The sequence below is a fragment of the Pseudorca crassidens genome, chromosome 9 (assembly GCF_039906515.1).
Source record: "Pseudorca crassidens isolate mPseCra1 chromosome 9, mPseCra1.hap1, whole genome shotgun sequence".
Classification (NCBI taxonomy): Eukaryota; Metazoa; Chordata; class Mammalia; order Artiodactyla; family Delphinidae; genus Pseudorca; species Pseudorca crassidens.
Genome location: NC_090304.1, coordinates 14,895,415 through 14,914,235, shown reverse-complemented (window position 1 = coordinate 14,914,235; position 18,821 = coordinate 14,895,415). Strand labels below are relative to the sequence as shown.

General features: G+C 44.0%; 1 long non-coding RNA gene across 2 annotated transcripts in view; it reads left to right on the top strand.

Annotated features, from left to right (window-relative positions):
* The window catches only part of LOC137230260 (uncharacterized), a 163,379-nt gene that overhangs the window by 131,381 nt on the left and 13,177 nt on the right, over positions 1–18,821 (top strand). The gene's annotated exons all lie outside the window — the stretch shown is intronic.

Below are 18,821 nucleotides of genomic sequence, written 5' to 3'. Positions count from 1 at the left end.
CTCAACAACAGTTAATTTTGTGTCTCACCAAGTCTACAAGTCAGCAGGGGTAACAGTAGTTCACACAAATGGTTGATTTTAGGTCTTCTCCATACGTTTCTCCTTCTGGGACCAGTGTTTACCAATGCATGCTCTCCTCATGGAAGATGGTAGATACTTAAAAGACCAAGCCAAAACACACAAGTTCACTTAAAGCCATTGCTTGCATCATGTCCATTAACATCCATTGGGACCAAGCCCATCATCAACAGGACAAGGAAATACACTGTGCCTACTCTAATGGGAGGTACTGAAAATTCATACTGCAAAGGGTACACAGTTCTTACAGGGAGGAAATGAACGATGAGGAAAGATGAGGAAATGAAAGATGAAGAAAGATACAATTTACAAGTAACTTATCTCTAAGATCACTCTGGCCGTTGTATAGAGAATGGATAGAAGGGAGGAGTCAAAGTGGAGGAGGAGAGAGGATGGAAACTTAAATTCAGGTAATAGCATTAGAGGGAGAACAAAATGGACAGATTTGGGATATATTTTAGAGGTATATACTTCACAGGAGCTGATGACGGATTAGACAGGGAGTAACTATTACACTCTCTTTGCTTCATTCCAAACACTCTAGCCTTCAGGCTGCTCCTCAAACATTCCAGGCAGACTGTGATTCCAGTGTCTCTGCAATCGCTGTTTCCTATACCTGGAATACTGTTCCCTTAGACACTGGCTCAGCACACTTCTTCAATTGACTCTGGCCCTGCTTAAATGTCAGCTCCTGGGTGAGACATCTCTGGCCAACCTATTAAGAAAAATAGTGCCCTCCCTTACACTCAGCTATTTTTTCCCATAGCTTTTATTGTCAACTGACAGAAACTGATTGGTTTATCAATTTCCTCTCTCTCTCTCCCTCACTGCAATGGAAGCTCCGTGAATGCAGGAATTTTTTGTTATGTTCTTTTCACTGCTGTCTATTCTGATCTTGAGTACTGCCTGGCACATAGTAGGTACTCAGTTAATCTTTGCTAAATTAATCAATGAATTCCCATAGGTAGGCCCTATGGGGATCATTCACCTTTGATCTGGTCTTCGGACAGCAGGGTCTGGCCCAGTCCTCATTGAGAAGACCCCCCTCCCCAGACAGCTGTCACAAAAAGACAAGGGGCTATCTGATGGCAGGGACTGTAGTGAGGCCTTCCTGCCTGTTATGAGTCATTAGAAAGCCCACCTGGGGGAATCCTGGAAAATTGGTCTCCATGGTTCTGTTGAGCATCTACCTACAGGCCTGTGGTCCTGAATTTTCTCTCCCTACTGCAGCTAAAGCAGAGTGGGAAATCTGGAGGCCAGACTGGAATCCCTCCCAAGTCCAGGGAACCTGGAGTATAGACCAGGGTGAGAGTGAGGGCTTCTGAGCCCTCCCTTGGCCCGTAGGTTCAGCTCCAGGAAGAGGGGCTGATCTGAGAGAAGGAAAGAGAAAGACTCCTCAGACATTTGTTGGTGGTGATGAGCAAACCGAGGCACTGGTTGCTTTTTCGAAAGAATAAATAACCTCTGATTGGAATGGGAAACTAATTGATTTTACACACTGGATTTTCACAATACAATGTCTGCCATGAAGGGAGTTTATAGGGAAAACTATAGTTTATGTAAAACTATAGTCTGTCATGGGGAAGGGGGTGGAGACAGCTAGGGTGTACACAATAGGAGGAGCGCTCTGGTCGGGGAAGAGGCCCAGGGTAGGGTACATGTGATGAGGAATGTTGCCATGCTCCCAGAGGGACAGACGTTAGCTAAGTGCTGGGGGACTCTATAAGGGACTAATGCTGGGGGTGGGGTGGGGGGCTTGTAGAGTTCACACACCGCTGTGTATTTGCCAGAAATACTCTAACCTGCTATGTATGTGAGGAGGAACACTTGGAATACGAGCAGCTGGAGTGCAAGTTCAGGGATTCAGCCATACCCCATACCCCAGGGGAGGGACGGTAGTTGAGTATAGGTAGATGGGGTGACTATGCACTGCTGAGAAAACTGCTGTCACAGCTGAGGGATGCCTGACCAGGTGATACCACCAGTCATTCAGCAGGCCTGCCTCACAGCCGTGCCCTGCATGCGGGCATTTGGCTGACAGGTTACTAGAGGGAGTGGCATCTGCTTCCCAAGCTGTGTGTTCTGGCACCAATCACTGATTAGCCTGCTCACAGGGCACCTCATTTCCTAATTGGGCAACCCAGAGGAGGGGACTTTTGCCTAACTGGTCTACCCAGAGGGGTTCCTTTTTTGCCTAATTTGCACAAAGAAGTCATAGTGCTAACAGCACTCTGATGTTCTGGACTCTCTCTCTCTTCCCCATATGACCTGCCTTGTCTCCCAGCCCCCCTCCCCCATGTCCCACTCCCCCCACCCCAATGCTCCAGTCAAATAGGGGCCCTTGTCACCCTCCCTACGTGCCCTGCCTGGGACTTTCCTGACACTCCCTGCCCCATCCAATTCCCTGTTCACTTTCACATCCTCTAAAATGAGTGTGTTAGACTAGACAATCTCTAAGATTTCTTCCAGATTCACCATCACAGGATTTTTTTAAATCAGTGCTGCTGAGGTTTAGTGAGCAAATAATAAAATTTGTCAATTTTAAGTATCCAATTCGATGAGCTTTGATAAACATAGTCATGTAATTACTACCACCACAGTCAAGGTCATTTCCTTTGCCTCCATGTGTCCCCTCCTACTCCTTTGCAGTCAATCCCCTCCCCCCCCCTTCCAGCCCATGGCAACCACTGTTCGATCTCTATAGTTTTACCTTTTCCTAAATACCATATAAATGAAAACAGACAGTCTATACCATTTTGTGGCTTCTTAGCGTAACACTTTTGAGATTCATCTATGTTGTTGCATGTATCAGTAATTCATTCCTTTTTACTGTTGAGTAGCATCCCATTTTATGGATATACCATAATTTATTTATCCATTCACCTATTAATGGTTATTTGGTCTGTTTCCAGTTTGGGGCTAATATAAATAAAGCTTTTATTAATATTTTTATACAAGTGTTTCTGTGAACATATATTTTCATTTCTCTTGGGTATATACCCAGGAGTGGGTTTACAGGGTCATATGATAAGTGTCTGTTTAACTTTATTCTAAAAATGCAAATGATTCCAAAGTGGCTGAACCATTTTTCATTTCTAACAGCAGTGAATGAGTATCCCAGTTGCTCCACATCCCTGCCAACAGTGGGTATGGTCATTTTTTTTCACTTTTCAAAATTAAACTTATTATTTTGCGATAATTGTAGGTTCACACACAGTTGTAAGATATAATACAGAGATCTCATGTACCCTTTACCCAGTTTCACCCAATGGTAACATCTAGCAAAACTATAGTACAGTTTCACAACCTGGATAACAGTATTGATACAGTCGAGATACAGAACAATTTCCATTACCACAAGGGTCCCTCGCATTGCCCATTTATAGCCACATCCATTTCCTTCCTGTTCCCACCCCTTCCTTAACTTGGCGACCACTAATTTGTTTCTCAATCCTATAATTTTATTATTTCAAGAGTGTTATATAAATGGAATCATAAAAATTTTAACCTTTGGGGTTGTTTTGTTTTGTTTTTGTTTGAATTTTATTTTATTTATTTTTTTATATAGCAGGTTCTTATTAGTTATCCATTTTATACATAGTAGTGTATATGTGTCAATCCCAATCTCACCTTTGGGTTGTTGTTGAGTTTTTTTCCCACTGAGCATAACTCTCTGGAGATTTATCCAGATTGCTGTGTATTATCAATAATTAGTTCCTTTTATTACTGAATCCCATGGTGTGGATGTACTATAGTTTAACCATTCACCTGCTGAAGGACACTTAGGTTGTTTCCTGGGATAAATCCCACTTTTCATGGTGTATCTCTTTAATGTATTGCTGGACTGTATATGATAGAATTATTTTTGCATCTATTTCATAAGACATATCGATCTGAAGTTTTCATTTTTTGTCATGTCTTTATCTGGTTTTGGTTCCAAGGTAATGTTGGCTTCATAAAATCAATGGGAAGTCTTCCCCACTATTTAATTTTCTGGAAGAGTTTTTATAAAATTGGCATTATTCCTTCCTTAAATATTTGGTGGAATTCATCAGTGAATTCATATCTAGGCCTGGAGATTTCTTTGTGAGAAAGTCTTTAACTGCAAATCCAATTTTTTAATAGATAATGAGCTATTTGGATATTTATTCTTTGGTAATTTATATATTTCAAGGAGTTTATCCCTTTCATCTCAGTTGTCAAATATTGTTCATAATACCCCTTATATCCTCTTAATGTATATAAGACCTGTAGTGATGTCCCCTTTTTGATTTCTAATATTGGTAAATTTTATCTTCTCTCTTCTCTTTTTTTTTTTCTTGATCTGCCTGGTTAAGTTTGTCAATTCTATTTATCTTTTAGTTTCAGTAATTTTCTCTGCTGTTTTCTTCAATTTCATTGATTTCTGCTCTTAGTATTTCCTAGCATCTTCCTACTTGCATTTAGTTTTATCTCTTTATTTTTCTAGTTTCTTAAATTGGAAGCTTAGATCTTTGAATTGAGACCTTCTTGGTTTGTAACGTAATCATTTATTGCTGTCAACTTCACTCTACACATTGCTTTAGCTACATTCCACAAGTATGGAAAGAATGTCAGTGGAAATTTCAATTTCCATGCAGCTTTAAATATTTTTAAATTTTGCTTGTGATTTCTTCTTTGATCTATGAAGTTTTTAGAAATGCGTATTTAGAAATGTTTCAATTTCCAAACGTTTGAAGATGTCTGCTGTAGTTGTGGTCAGGGAGAATATTTTGCATGATCTAAATCCTCTTAATTTAGTTGAGACTTGTTTTATGACCCAGTACATGGTCAATCTTAGTGAACATTCCATGTTCACTTGAAAGGAATGTGTATTCTGCTGTTGTTGAGTGGTATATTTTATGAATGTCAATCAAGGCAATTATTTTTTAAGTTGTTGATATTTGGGTAAACCTCTATCAAGTTTCTTTCTTTTTTTTTTTAAATGAAAGCTTATTTAATTATTTATGGCTGTGTTAGGTCTTCGTTTCTGTGCGAGGACTTTCTCTAGTTGTGGCAAGTGGGGGCCACTCTTCATCGCGGTGCGCGGGCCTCTCACTGTCGCGGCCTCTCTAGTTGTGGAGCACAGGCTCCAGACGCACAGGCTCAGTAGTTGTGGCTCACGGGCCTAATTGCTCCGTGGCATGTGGGATCTTCCCAGACCAGGGCTCGAACCTGTGTCCCCTGCATTGGCAGGCAGATTCTCAACCACTGGGCCACCAGGGAAGCCCAAGGCAATTTTTAATAGTGTTGTTCAGATCTTCTATATCCTGACTTTGTGTTTAGTTGTTCTATCATTTACTAAGAGAAGTACTGAAATCTCCAGCCGTAAATGTAGACTTTATTGTTTCCCCTTTGAATTCTATGAGTTTTGGCTTCATGTATTTTGAGGCTCTCATTATAGGCACATACAGGATTATGATGCCCTCTCGATGAACTGGCTTGGTAACATTCCTTGTTCTGAAGTCTACCTTGTCGAATATTGATATGTATTCTCCAGTTTCCTTGTGATAATTGTTCATGTATCTTTTTTTATTCTTTTACTTTTAGTCTATCTGAGTCTTTATATTCAAAATGGCTTCTTGTTGACAGCATAAAACCAAGCCCTTGATTATTTTTTTTAGCCAAAATGGTCATCTCGCCATTTAATTGGGGCATTTAGCCCACTTACAGTAATGTAATTACCAATATGTTTGAATTTAAATCTACCATCTTGCTACTGGTTTTCTGTTTCCACCTCTCTTCTCTCTCCTTCTGGGACTCTAATTACACAAAAATTATACTGCTTGATACTGTTCCATAGGTCACCAATGTGCACATTCTCTCCCTCTCTGAATCTCTCTCTTTTTTAAAGCTTTTTAAAATCTGTGCTTTATTTAAGCTTGCATTGCTTTATCTTCAATGTCACTAATCTCTTCTTCTGCAGTTACCAACCTGCCCTTAATTCCATCCAGTGTATTTTTCAATCCATATACTGTATTTTTCATCTTTAGCAGTTTCATTTGTGTCTTTTTATATTTTTCATTTCTCTTCCTATATTCATGTTTTCCTCTATCTTTTGGAATATATAGAACATATTTTTAATACCTGTTTTAACAACACCATCTGCTGATTCCATTATCTTTGTCATTTTCAGATCTGTTTCAATTGATTCGCTTTTCTCTTGTGCAATGGATCATATTGAATGTTAAACATAGTTAATTTTATGTTTGGGGTGCTGGATTTTGTTGTATTTCTTTAAAGAATATTGAGGCATGCAGTTAAGTCATTTGAGATCAGTTTGATCCTTCTGAGTCTTACTTTTAAAGCTTCATTTGGGTGAGTCCAAGGAAGCCTTTAGTCTAAGCCTAATTTAGCTCTATTATTAAGGATTTCTGAGGACTCTCTCTGATGCCCTATGTATTTTGAGGTCTAGCTACTCTGGATAGTGGGGATATAAACTATTCCCAGCCTTCTGTGAGCTCTCGGAATTTCTCTGCCTACTGCTTTATAGGGGTACTTATCCCAATCTCATGGACTTTCACCCCACACATTCTCAAACCAGTATTCTGCCAAATATTTGAGACCATCCCTCTGTAGATAGCTGCAACTCCCTCTCTCTCTCTCTCTTTCCCTCCCTTCTTCCCTCCCTCCCTCCTTCCCTCCAACTTTTTGCTCTCTGTGTTATGTCCTGCAAGTTCTAATGGCCTCAGCCTCCACAAACTTCAATCTGTCTCCACAAACTTCAATCTGTCTCCTCCCCAAGAACAGCTGGGCTCTGTTCAGATTCCCTATCCCTGCTCTGCTGCCTGGAAACTGTCTCCAGGCATTTTGCTGGGCAATCATAGGACTCACCTCATTTGTTTCCCTTCTCTCAGTGTTCACGGTCCTGCATCGCCTGCCGTCCAAAGTTTGAAAAACAGTTGTTTCATATATTTTGTCCAGTTTTTTTTTTTTAATGCTTTCAACCTGAGGGCAATTCTGGATCTCTTACTCTCTCTTGGCAAGAAGTGGAAGTCTCCCACCATCCGAGGATTTAAAAATTAGAAACCAAATAAACCTACGAGGGGCTGCCATCAGCACAAGAACTACAGTTCTTGGAGAGGTGAAGAGGATACCGCTTCTCTCTGGCCCTACCTTGCCCTGACATTAGGAAGCGAAACAGGGTTGATGACACCTGTAGAGTTAGGGATGCCCAGGAAGTTTCAGGGACTCTGAGTGAGTAGACGCTTGAATGACAGGACATGTAAGAAGGACACCAGGACTGCAAGACTGGCAATGTATTCAGCAACACTCCTGGACTCTGGTTTGCTAGGACATGTCTCTAAGGGGGTGGGGGGGAAGCCATCAATAAGAAAAGAAAAAGAGATTAAAAGAAAAAATATAAATATGGTAACGAAACCCCTTTCCATCCGGGACTTGTGGAGGATTTTTTTTTCTCTTAAACAAGTGGCAATGAAATCTTTATTGCACCCAGTCTCCTGGACTCTCTTCTTTTATGCTACATAATGTGTTTGCAAGTTTCTGTCCAGAGCTGAGTTTCCCTGTGCTTTGTCCTATGTGAAACCACTGGTTTCCATGGCAACTGACTGCCAGCTTAGGGAGTCAGATAGGCAGAGGCTCCCTCCGCAGTGCACATCTGGGGACAAGCAGAGGCCTGGGCCACAGGAAGGAACGGGATATGGGGGTAACGATACAACAGTCTCTCCAGTAGCCGCAGATCCTCATTCAGCTTTGCACGCTGGGGAGCTGCCTTAGGCATCCGCAGGCTGGCGCTCCTGGGAGGACCTTGCCCACTACTGAGCCCCTTCAGTGGTTGACATTTATAAGGCAGTCTCTGGACCGGGTGCCATGTCCCAGACCCCAAGGAGCAAGCAGTCCTCAAGAGAGAGAAACCATGGTAAAGTGTGCCTGGGAGGAACATTTATTAAGTGCCGACTATATGCCAGGCACTGTTATGGAAATTACATACCTTAAATTTTAATCCTCACAAAAACCCAGTGATTTAGTTCTATGCAAGGCAACTAGAAAAGGTAAAGCCAAGATTCACACATGGGGGCTTCCCTGATGGCGCAGTGGTTGAGAGTCCACCTGCCTATGCAGGGGACACGGGTTAGAGTCCTGGTCCGGGAAGATCCCACATGCCGCGGAGCAACTAGGCCCATGCGCCACAACTACTGAGCCTGCGCTCTACAGCCCGCAAGCCACAACTACTGAGCCCATGTGCCACAACTACTGAAGCCCACACGCCTAGAGCTTGCGCTCCGCAACAAGAGAAGCCACCGCAATGAGAAGCCCGCGCACCGCAAGGAAGAGTAGCCCCCACTCGCCGCAACTAGAGAAAGCCCGCACACAGCAACGAAGACCCAACACAGCCAAAAATAAATAAGTAAGTAAGTAAGTAAGTAAGTAAATAAATAAATAAATAAAATTATTCACACCTGGTTGTGGATCCACCTCAGCCTCCCCTGACCTGCCCAACCTCACAGGTATCGGTCTCTCTGTCTCTTCTCTAAGTCTCTTGTCCAGGTGCCTCAGAGTTTAGAGAACTCTCAGAAAGCCTCTCTGTCTCTGTCTCTCTGGTGTGTGTGTCTCTCTCTCTTTCTCTTTCTCTTTCTCTTTCTCTCTCTCTCCCTCTCCCCCCACCCCCACTGCTCTTGGGCCTTGTGGATATCTCTGCCTCAATTCTCTTCCCTCATTCTGGAGACGAATGTGTCATTGAACTCAAACCGCTGGAACATGAATTAAACATAGGAACAAATCCCAGTGCAGCCTCTGAGCCCCGTGCTGTGCAGCAATAGCATTAATGAAGGGTCACACCATCCCATCTCCTCTTAATTCTCTGAAATCCCACCTACTTTGTCCAGACAGCAGGAGGAAAGAGCTGACATCCGAAAACTGAAAGACCCTCGGGGAGAGAGAAGCTCTTTCAAAATAGCTACCATGGCGGGAAGCCTCCCCGAGGCTAAGCGTTCCCCGGACCGATGGGAGCCAAGGCCTCCACCTGGATGGCCTCAGAGGCTGAGCCCACAGGGGGCTCAGCTCAAGCTTATAAAGTCAAATGCTGCGCTGTCACCAAGGTCAGGGTGGGCTAACAAAGCCAGCCTCAGTTCATCAGCACACACTGCCTCGCCTGGGACTTGCCCACCAGATGGGCTGTAGGTGCTGACTTTCCCTCCCTGTTTCCCTTCTCCTGTACTGACCATGCATGGTACCCACACAGCATCAGATGCTGCAGGGGCCTTCCATCATACTGTCTGACTCCTTGTTTTATAAATGAGAATCCAGGGCTGAGAGAGGGGGAGTGAAGACCAATGAATGGGTCACACAGCACCTCAGAAATGGGGCCAGAACTCGAACCCAGTTCTGAACATGGGGTCCATGGCCTATGGGGCTGTCATTATGCCAGGCCAAGACACTGGCCATCCTGTGAAAGGGAAAAGACCCAGGTCCTAGATGCCCTGGAGACTCTAGGAGAACAGCCTTTATACAACAGATCTAGGATGGAAATGCCTCCCATAGGCCTGGGAAAAGCCGTGTGAGATCTGTTAGGTGTGGCCCCATGCAGATTGAAGGCCAAGGGGTGGGAGGCCTTCTGGGCACCAGGAGACAAAGGATCATCTAGGGCCCTGGCTCTTGCCATGGGCATGATGGGCTGCCAGTATAGCTACTGAGCCTGGCCAAGTCTCTTGACCCTCACCTCCCCTGTGATATGGGAGAGCAGTGTACCCACTTCTTCGGTTGGCTGCGAGTACAGACCTTGATGAGTTAGTTATTAAAGGCGGCTTGCCGGGTCCAGGCACATGTACAACCTCTATAATAGTGTAAATACACACCCTCCCCTCACAACTATTGCATCCCCACAGGGGCCAGCACTCATATGGGAACTCCGCAGCTCACAGAGAGTTCTGCAGCCGTTTCCTTTCCAAGTGGTTCCTAGGTGTCTCCTGACCCCAGCAGCTTTGTGTCCTGGGTTGCTGCCATCACTCGTGGGCCAGCACCTTGTTGCCACTGCTACCAAAGCTGACCGACTTGGATGCTTTCATTTGTACAAGACTGAGCAGGGACCTGAATCCCTTGGACAGGTCACTGGACACTGAACCTCTCTGCTACAGCTTCCACATCTGAAAATGATGGTGACAACAGTACCTACTATACACACACATCACACACACACACACACACACACACACACACATATATTAGAATCTTCATTCAACTTTGTTGAGGTATGATTTGTATACAACGGAATTCACTCATTTTTTCCTCTTCTTTTTTTCACCTTTGTTAAGGTATAACTGACAAATAAAATTAAGATGTTTAAAGTGCACATCGTGGTGTCTTGATATATGTATACATTGTGAAAAGATTCTCCTCACCTAGTTAATTATCACAGCCATCGCCTCATATTTTTGTTGTTTTTTCTTTTTGGTGAGAGCATAGAACATTAAGTTCTACTCTCTTAACAAATTTTAATTATATAATACAGGGTTATCAGCCATATTCACCATGGTATACATTAGCACCTCAGACCTTATTCATCTTATAACTAAAAGTGTGTACCCTTTTACCAACCCCTCCCTATTTCCCCCCGCCCAGCCCCTGACAACCTCCATTCTGCTCTGTTTCTGTGAGTTTGACTTTTTTTTTTTGGATTCCACATATAAGTGATACCATGTAGTATTTATCTTTGTCTGGCTGAATTCACTTAGCATAATGCCTTCAAAATGCATTCATATTGTTGCAAGTTGCAGGGTTTCCTTCTTTCTCATGGCTGAATAATATTCCATTGTATATATATACCACACTTTCTTTATCCATTCATCTGTTGACAGACAGGTTATTTCCAAATCATGGCTATTGTGAATAATGCTGCAATCAACACAGGAGTACAGATATCTCTTCGATATCCTATTTTCATTTCCTTTGGATATATACCCGGAAGTGGGATTGCTGGATCATATGGTAATTCTATTTTTAATTTTTTGATGAACCGCCATACTCTTTTCCACAATGGCTATAGCAATTCCTATTCTCACCAACAGTGCACAAAAGTTCCCTTTCCTCCACATCTTCAGCAGCACTTGCTATCTCTTGTCTTTTTGGTGATAGCCATTCTAATAGGTGTGAGGTGATATTGTGGTTTTGATTTGCATTTCCTTGATAGTTAGTGGAAGCAGTCTACAGATTAAATGCAATCCTTATCAAAATTCAAATGGCATTTTTCACAGAAACAGAAAAAACAATCCTAAAATTTGTGTGGAATCACAAAAGACCCCAAATAACCGAAGTAAATTTGAAAAAGAAGAACAAAGCTAGATGCATCACACTTGTTGATTTCAAACTATATTATGAAGCTATAGTAATCAAAACAGTATGGTATTGGCATTAAAAACAAGCACGTAAATCAATGGAACAGAATAGAGAGACCAGAAATAAACCCATGCATGTGTGGTGGACAATTTATGACAGAGGAGCCAAGAGTATATCATGGTGCTGGGAAAACTGGATGTCCACATGTAAAAGAATGAAACTGAAATCTTATCTTACACCACACACAATGACACCATAAAACTCCCAGAAGAAAACATAGGTGATAAGTTCCTTGACATTAGTATTGGCAATAATTTTTTTGGATTTGACACCAAATGCAAAGGCAACAAAAGCAAAAATAAATGAAGTGGGACTATATCAAGCCAAAAAGCTTCTGCACAGCAACAGAAACCATCAACAAAATAAAAAGGCAATCTATGGAATGGGAGAAAATATTTGCAGATGCTGATAAGGGCTTAATATCCAATATATATGAGGAACACATACAAATCAATAGCAAAAAAATAACAATCCAATTTTAAAATGTACAGAGAAACTGATCATGTTTTTTCAAAGAAGACCTACAAATAGCCAACAGGTACATGAAAAGGTGTTCAACATCACCAGTCAGCAGAGAAAATGCACTCATTTTTAAACAGCTTTATTGAGATATAATTTACATACACTATACAATTCACCCATTTAAAATGCACAATTCAATGTTTTTTAGTGTATTCACATAGTTGTACAACCATCACCAGAATCAACTTTAGAACATTTCATCACCTCCTTCCCCCAAAAAACCCATCTGTATTAGCAGTCACTCCCCATTTCTTCCAACCCCCTCCCCTCATACAACCACTAACCTACTTTTGCCTCCATAGGTTTGCCTATTCTGAATATTTCACAAACGTGGAATCATATAATATGTGACCTTTTGTGTCTGTCTGCTTTCACCTGGCATAATATTTTTTTAAGATCCACCTGTGTTGTGGTGTATATTGGTACTTCATTCCTTTTTACTGACAAATAGTATTCCATTGTATAGATTGTACCACATTTCATTTATCCATTCATTCTTTGTTTCCGCGTTTTGGTTATTATGAATAATGCTGTTAAAAACTTCGTGTAGGGCTCCCCTGGTGGCGCAGCGGTTGAGAGTCCGCCTGCCAATGCAGGGGACACGGGTTCGTGCCCCGGTCCGGGAAGATCCCACATGCCGCGGAGCGGCTGGGCCCGTGAGCCATGGCTGCTGAGCCTGCATGTCCGGAGCCTGTGCTCCGCAACGGGAGAGGCCACAACAGTGAGAGGCCTGCGTACCGCCAAAAAAACAAAACAAAACAAAACAAAAAAACTTCGTGTACATGTTTTTGTATAGACATATGTTTTAATTTCTCTTGGGTGTATACCTAGAGGTAGAATTGCTGAGTCACATGTTAACCCCATATGTTTAACCTTTTGAGGAACTGCCAGACTATTTTCCAAAACAGCTGAACCACTTCACAGTCCCAACAGAAATGGATGAAGTTCCAATTTCTCCACATCCTCACCAACATTTATTATTATGAGTCTCTCTTTTTTTTTTTTTTTTTTTGTGGTACGCGGGCCTCTCACTGTTGTGGCCTCTCCCATTGCGGAGTACAGGCTCCGGACGCGCAGGCTCAGCGGCCATGGCTCACGGGCCCAGCCGCTCCGCGGCATCTGGGATCTTCCCGGGCCGGGGCACAAACCCGCGTCCCCTGCATTGGCAGGCGGACTCTCAACCACTGCGCCACCAGGGAAGCCCTATTATGAGTCTTTTAAATTATACTCATCCTAGAGAATATGAAGTGGTATCTGATTGTGTTTTTGATTTTCATTTCCCTAATCCCATGGTTAATGATGTTAGGTATCTTTTCATGTGCTTATTGGCCATTTGTCTATCTTTGGAAAAATGTCTGTTGAGATCCTTTGCCCATTTTTAATTGGATTATTTGTCTTTTCATTATTAATTTGTAGTAATTCTTTACATAGTCGAGGTACAAGTCCTTTATCAGATATATGGTTTGCAAACACTTTCTCCCATTCTGTTGGTTGTCCTTTCACCTTCTTGATAGCATTCTTCTGAGTTTTTAATTTTGAAAATGTCCTATTTCCTGTATTTTCTTTTGTGATTTGTGCTGCAGTTTTCACACCTAATAAGGCTTTGCCCACCCCAAGGTCACAGAGATGCACTCCTCTATTTTCTTCCATGAGTTTTACAGTTTTAGCTATTATATTTAGGCTTACGATTCATTTTGAGCTAATTTTTGTGTATAACATGAGGGAAAGATCCAACTTTATTCTTTTGCATGTGGGTACCCAGTTGTCCCAGGACCAATTACACCCATTTTTAATGATACAATTCAATGAGTTTTAACAAATATATATACTCACATCTCATTCCATCGTCCCCCAGATTTGCCTGTGCCCATTTGCAGTCCATTTTCCCAACCCCAGCCCTGGCTATCACAGATCTACTTTCAGTCATTATAGATTAGATTTGCCTTTTCTATAATTTTATATAAAAGGAATCACAGTATACACTCTTCTGTGTCTGGCATCAGCCATTATATTTTCATCATTTAATCCTCCTGTATTAGGGTTCTTCAGAGAAACAGAACCAATAGAATGTGTGTGGGGTGGAGGAGGGGGAGAGAATCAATTTTAAGGAATTGGCTCACATGATTGTGGAGGCTGGTAAGCCCAAAATCTGAAGCATAGAATGGTAAGTTAGAGACCCAGGGATCTAGGGAAGAGTTGCTGTTGCAGCTCAAGTCCAAAAGCAGTCTGCTGACAGAATCCCCTCTTCCTTGGGGGTGGTCGGCCTTTTTCTATTAAGGCTTTCAACTGATTTGATGAGGCCCACCCACGTTATGGAGGGAACCTGCTTTACTCAAAGTCCGCTGATTTAAATGCTAATCTCATCTTTAAAAAATACCTTCAGCAATGTCTAGACTGGTGTTTGACCAAATATCGATAACACAACCTAACCAAATTGACACATAAAATTACCCATCACGCCTCCCAGCAGCCCTGTGAGGTGGGCATTACCATCCCTATTCTGCAAGTGAGAAAACTGAGACCCAGAGACGCTAATGGATAGGTCCTGTGCTCAGAAGAGGCAGAACGGAGACTCAAGCTAGTGCTATTTCTATATCCTCATGCTCACCTGTTCCCAGTTCCGATCCATTTGTGGATCAAGAAGGATTTGCCATGTTTATCTATGACTGTATTTGTCAGACCTTTCTCTGGGGTTTGTATCTGCAGAGCTGACCTTCGATGCTCCTTCTTCCCCCTCTGTGGAGCATGAAGCAGAGGAGGAGGGTTACACGGCCCAGCATCCTCCACCCCCACAGGCCCTGCGGCAAGATCCCCTGGTTTTCGTACCCAGATACCCCCTTTCTTCCTCTTGCCACCAGACCTCCTTGCTTCCTGCTCCTTTCACTGTCTGCCTCATCTCGTGGGCTGCGGTCCCCCAGCTACAAAGAGAAACCAGGGGTCTCCTGCCCACTGCAGGTCACCCGCGCTCCTCCCCTGACTCTGATGTGCTCTCCCTCTTTATTTCCTTCTCAGTGGGTAGTATCTTCTCCCCTCATCCCTCCTGGCCTCCTGTCTGGTTGCCATCCCACAGTCCATTTTATAATTCTGCTGAAAAGCAAAATCTCTAGATTGTTATTTCCTCAAGCTCAGAGACCTGAGGGGGTCTCTGACGTACAGGGGTCCAGGAAGTACAGTCCTAACATGTGCTCAGAAAAAGGAGAGTCAGAAATATTTGGCAAATAGCACTAAGGACCACCACAATTATTCAGCTCCCTCTTGATTTCTTCAACAGCAAGATGGGATTCACTGCTTCCACCTTGTACTTAACTAGAAGTTGGGGTGATCACTGAGGCCACACAGGCTGCTAGAGGGCTGAGCTCTCCCAGGGCCCTTGAGCACAAATCTGCTATTCTAAAGCCTCCTGGGTCCTCTGCAGAGCTGGGGCTTGGGGAGGGGACAGTGGGGTCCCTGGCGGGGGCCAGGAGATAATGAAGACCTCGTGCTCCAGCCCTAAGCCCCAGAGAGTTGGCCCTGAACCTTCAAGGCATCCTCCTGTTGAGACCCAGCAGATATTAAAAATGAAGATAGCCAAGCAGGGTTACAGAACTCGTGGCTTAATTTATTTATTTATTTATTTATTTATTTATTTATTTATTTATTTTGCGGTACGCGGGGCTCTCACTGCTGTGGCCTCTCTCGTTGCGGAGCACAGGCTCCGGACGCGCAGGCTCAGCGGCCATGGCTCACGGGCCCAGCCGCTCCCCGGCATGTGGGATCTTCCTGGTCCGGGGCACGAACCCATGTCCCCTGCATCGGCAGGCGGACTCTCAACCACTGCGCCACCAGGGAAGCCCTCGTGGCTTATTTTAAATGTTTGCATTTAACTAATTAATGCTCTTGCCACCTACCCACAGCCCATGACTGATGTATAACCTCATTGGGAAATAACTCTAAAAGTCTAGACATAATGCCTTTCACATGTATGAGACCGCCTCTGACGAGGGGGGAGTGAAGACACAGGAAAGGGACCTCGGTGTTGAGACTTCTTGGAAAGTTCCCCCTGTGAGCTCCAGCCTCGTCTTGCAGGAAGCTGGCTGTGGCTTCAATCTCGTGGTTATGGCGTCAGTTCAGCCCTATTTCATGTTTAAAGGGACTGTTCAGTCTGGGCAGGGCACACAGCTGGGACTGAAGCAGCCCTGAAATCTCCCAATGAGTCTCTCATCAGGCCTGCAATTTCCTCCATTAGCAAGTCCGTCACTCCTTTGGGACAAGGCTCTGGCTTTTGGGGGAGGGAGGTGATGGAGAGGGAGAGGCCGAGAACTGCAATGGGCCCTGAAAGTCCCTGACACTTTAGGTAGAATTAGCTCAGTGTAAAAGCTTCTGGCCACCCTGGAGGGTCCAGGGCCAGGCGTGGAGGGGGCCTCACAGTGACCCAGACTCAGTCTCTGCGGGTTCATCTTGTCCTTTCATCTTCTGCTTCTGCCCTTCTCTGCCAACCCTACCTGTCCCCTCTCCCCAGGCTCTCACTGGTTCCTGACCTTGCTCCAAGCATATCTGGTCCACCCCAGCCATGCACAGAAATACCCCTCTTTCATTCATCATTCACTAATTTATTTAAATTCACTCAAAATTTATCGAACATTTATTGACTGCTGAGTGTAACCCTGGCACTGTGCTGGGCCCTGGAGCCTTGATCTATAGCCTTGATCAGAGCAGACATGGCCCCCACCCCCATAGACCTTCAACTCGCATGATAGGGAAAGACCTTAAAATCACAACTACAACAACCCAATTTAAAAAATAATAATGGGTAAAACTTTTGAACAGATGCTTCACCAAAGATATATGCATGGCATAGAGGCAACTAAAATGAAAAGATGCTCAACATCAGTGATCATTAGGGAAATGTAAATTAAAACCACAGCGGGATACCACCACACACCTGTTTGAATGGCTACAACCAAAAAGACTGCCCATCCCGACTCCTGGCGAGGAAGTGGCTGAACTAGGACTCATTTGCACTGGCAGGAGTGTAAGATGGTACAGCCACCTCGGCAAACTGCTTGGCAGTTAGTTAAGAAGTGAAACTTGCACCTATTATATAATCCAGCCATCCCACTCCTAGATATTTACTCAAGAGGAATGAAGACATACGTTCGTACAAAGACGTGTACATGAATTTTAACTGAAGTTTTATTTGTAACAGCCCAAACCTGGAATCACCCAGGTAACCATCAAATGGTCACCATATACCAATGGTGATATGTCCAGAAATGAAATACTACACTGCAATAAAATGGAATCACTGATAGACACGACGGTGCGGATGAATCTCAAAGTCATTGTGCTGAGTGAAAGTGTATATACTATAGCATAAGATGTGTCTATACTCTAGGATCGTCCAGTTATTCTAGGAAATTCTAGAAAATACAAACCAGAAAGCAGATCGATTGTTGATGAGCTGGGGGAAGGGCTGGGAGGGAGGAATCATAGGGGGTCGTGTGCTAACATTTTAGGGAAGACAGGTAGGTGCATTATCTTAATTTCAATGATGGTTTAACAAGCGGAAATATATGCTAAAAGTAACAAGTTTTACACTTTAAACATGTACAGGCCAATAAAGCGGTTTTTAAAATTACAGCGGCACAATGAATCACTTAATTACAGGTGAAATAAAGAGCTACAAGAGAGGCAACCCGAACACTCAGAATTTATGACACAAAGAGCCACCTTCGTCTGGGGGTTGAGAAGCACTCCGGGCAGAGCGAGGATTAGGTTGAGATGGGAATGATGTGCCGGATATAGTCCAGGGAGCAGAGGGGTGAGGTGTAGAGGTACTGGGGGAGAAAGACCAATCCTGGTGGAGGAAACCAAGTGCATCAGGGTCCTGGGCGTTTGGGAGGCAGCGTGGTGAGAGGAGCTCGGGGCCTCAAGCCTGTTTGATCTTGTCCAGATGTCCAGTTGTTTTGGGCAACAGACACCTCACATGAGGAACTTTAACCTCTTCATTGCTCTGACTGGTCCCAGAATCATAACATGATGGGGTCCCCCATTCTAGCCTGGGAAGTGATGTCTACACGGGGTCTACGCTGAGCCCTGAACCTACCCCGTGCCTGGTGAGGGCTTCCAAGGCACAGCTGCCCTCCCTCCGGCACGCAGGGCTGGCAGCCTGACCATTCATTCCTTCAGCGCTTGGAGTGGCCGGCACCCTTGTTTCTGGAACCTCGGTTAGAATCCCAGCTTAGTCACTCACCAGTTCTGCAACCCCCCTGGGCCTCAGTTTCCTCATCTGTAAAACAAGGATGAAAATAACAGGGGTTCAGTGGATTGTTATGAGAATTGAATGAGCTGACATTTATAAAGCACTTAGAAGAGCGCCTTATTCCTTTTGCTATATATAAAATGAAATTCTGTTCTACCCAATAAATACCGGGAACTGCTCCGAGGAGGGTGGTGATGTGTCAGGGAGGAGGTGATGTGGCGGGTAGCAGTGGGAGCAGCTCGCCTGGCCTCTCTAAGTTTGAGAGCAGGGGTGTCTCTTCCAGCTCAGATAGACCAGGACACTTCAGTTCTGTGACTTCAGGCAATGTTGGCATCGGAAGTCTTCATCGTTCCTCCTATCTGGCCATGAGGTCCCCATTGAGATCTCTCTGCCTGGAGCAAACTCCTTGATCCCCCGGAATTTCCCAGTCTTTGTCGCGCGCGCGCGCGTGTGTGTGTGTGTGTGCGCGCGCGCGTGCACGTGCACCTTTGCTTGTGGATGCTGGGACCACTAAAGGATGGATTCTTTCTCTGTCTCGCTTTCTGTTTTATCCTTTGTTTTTCGCCAGCTCAAAAAAGAAGGAGCAAAATGCCTCTGCTTGGGGCTAGCT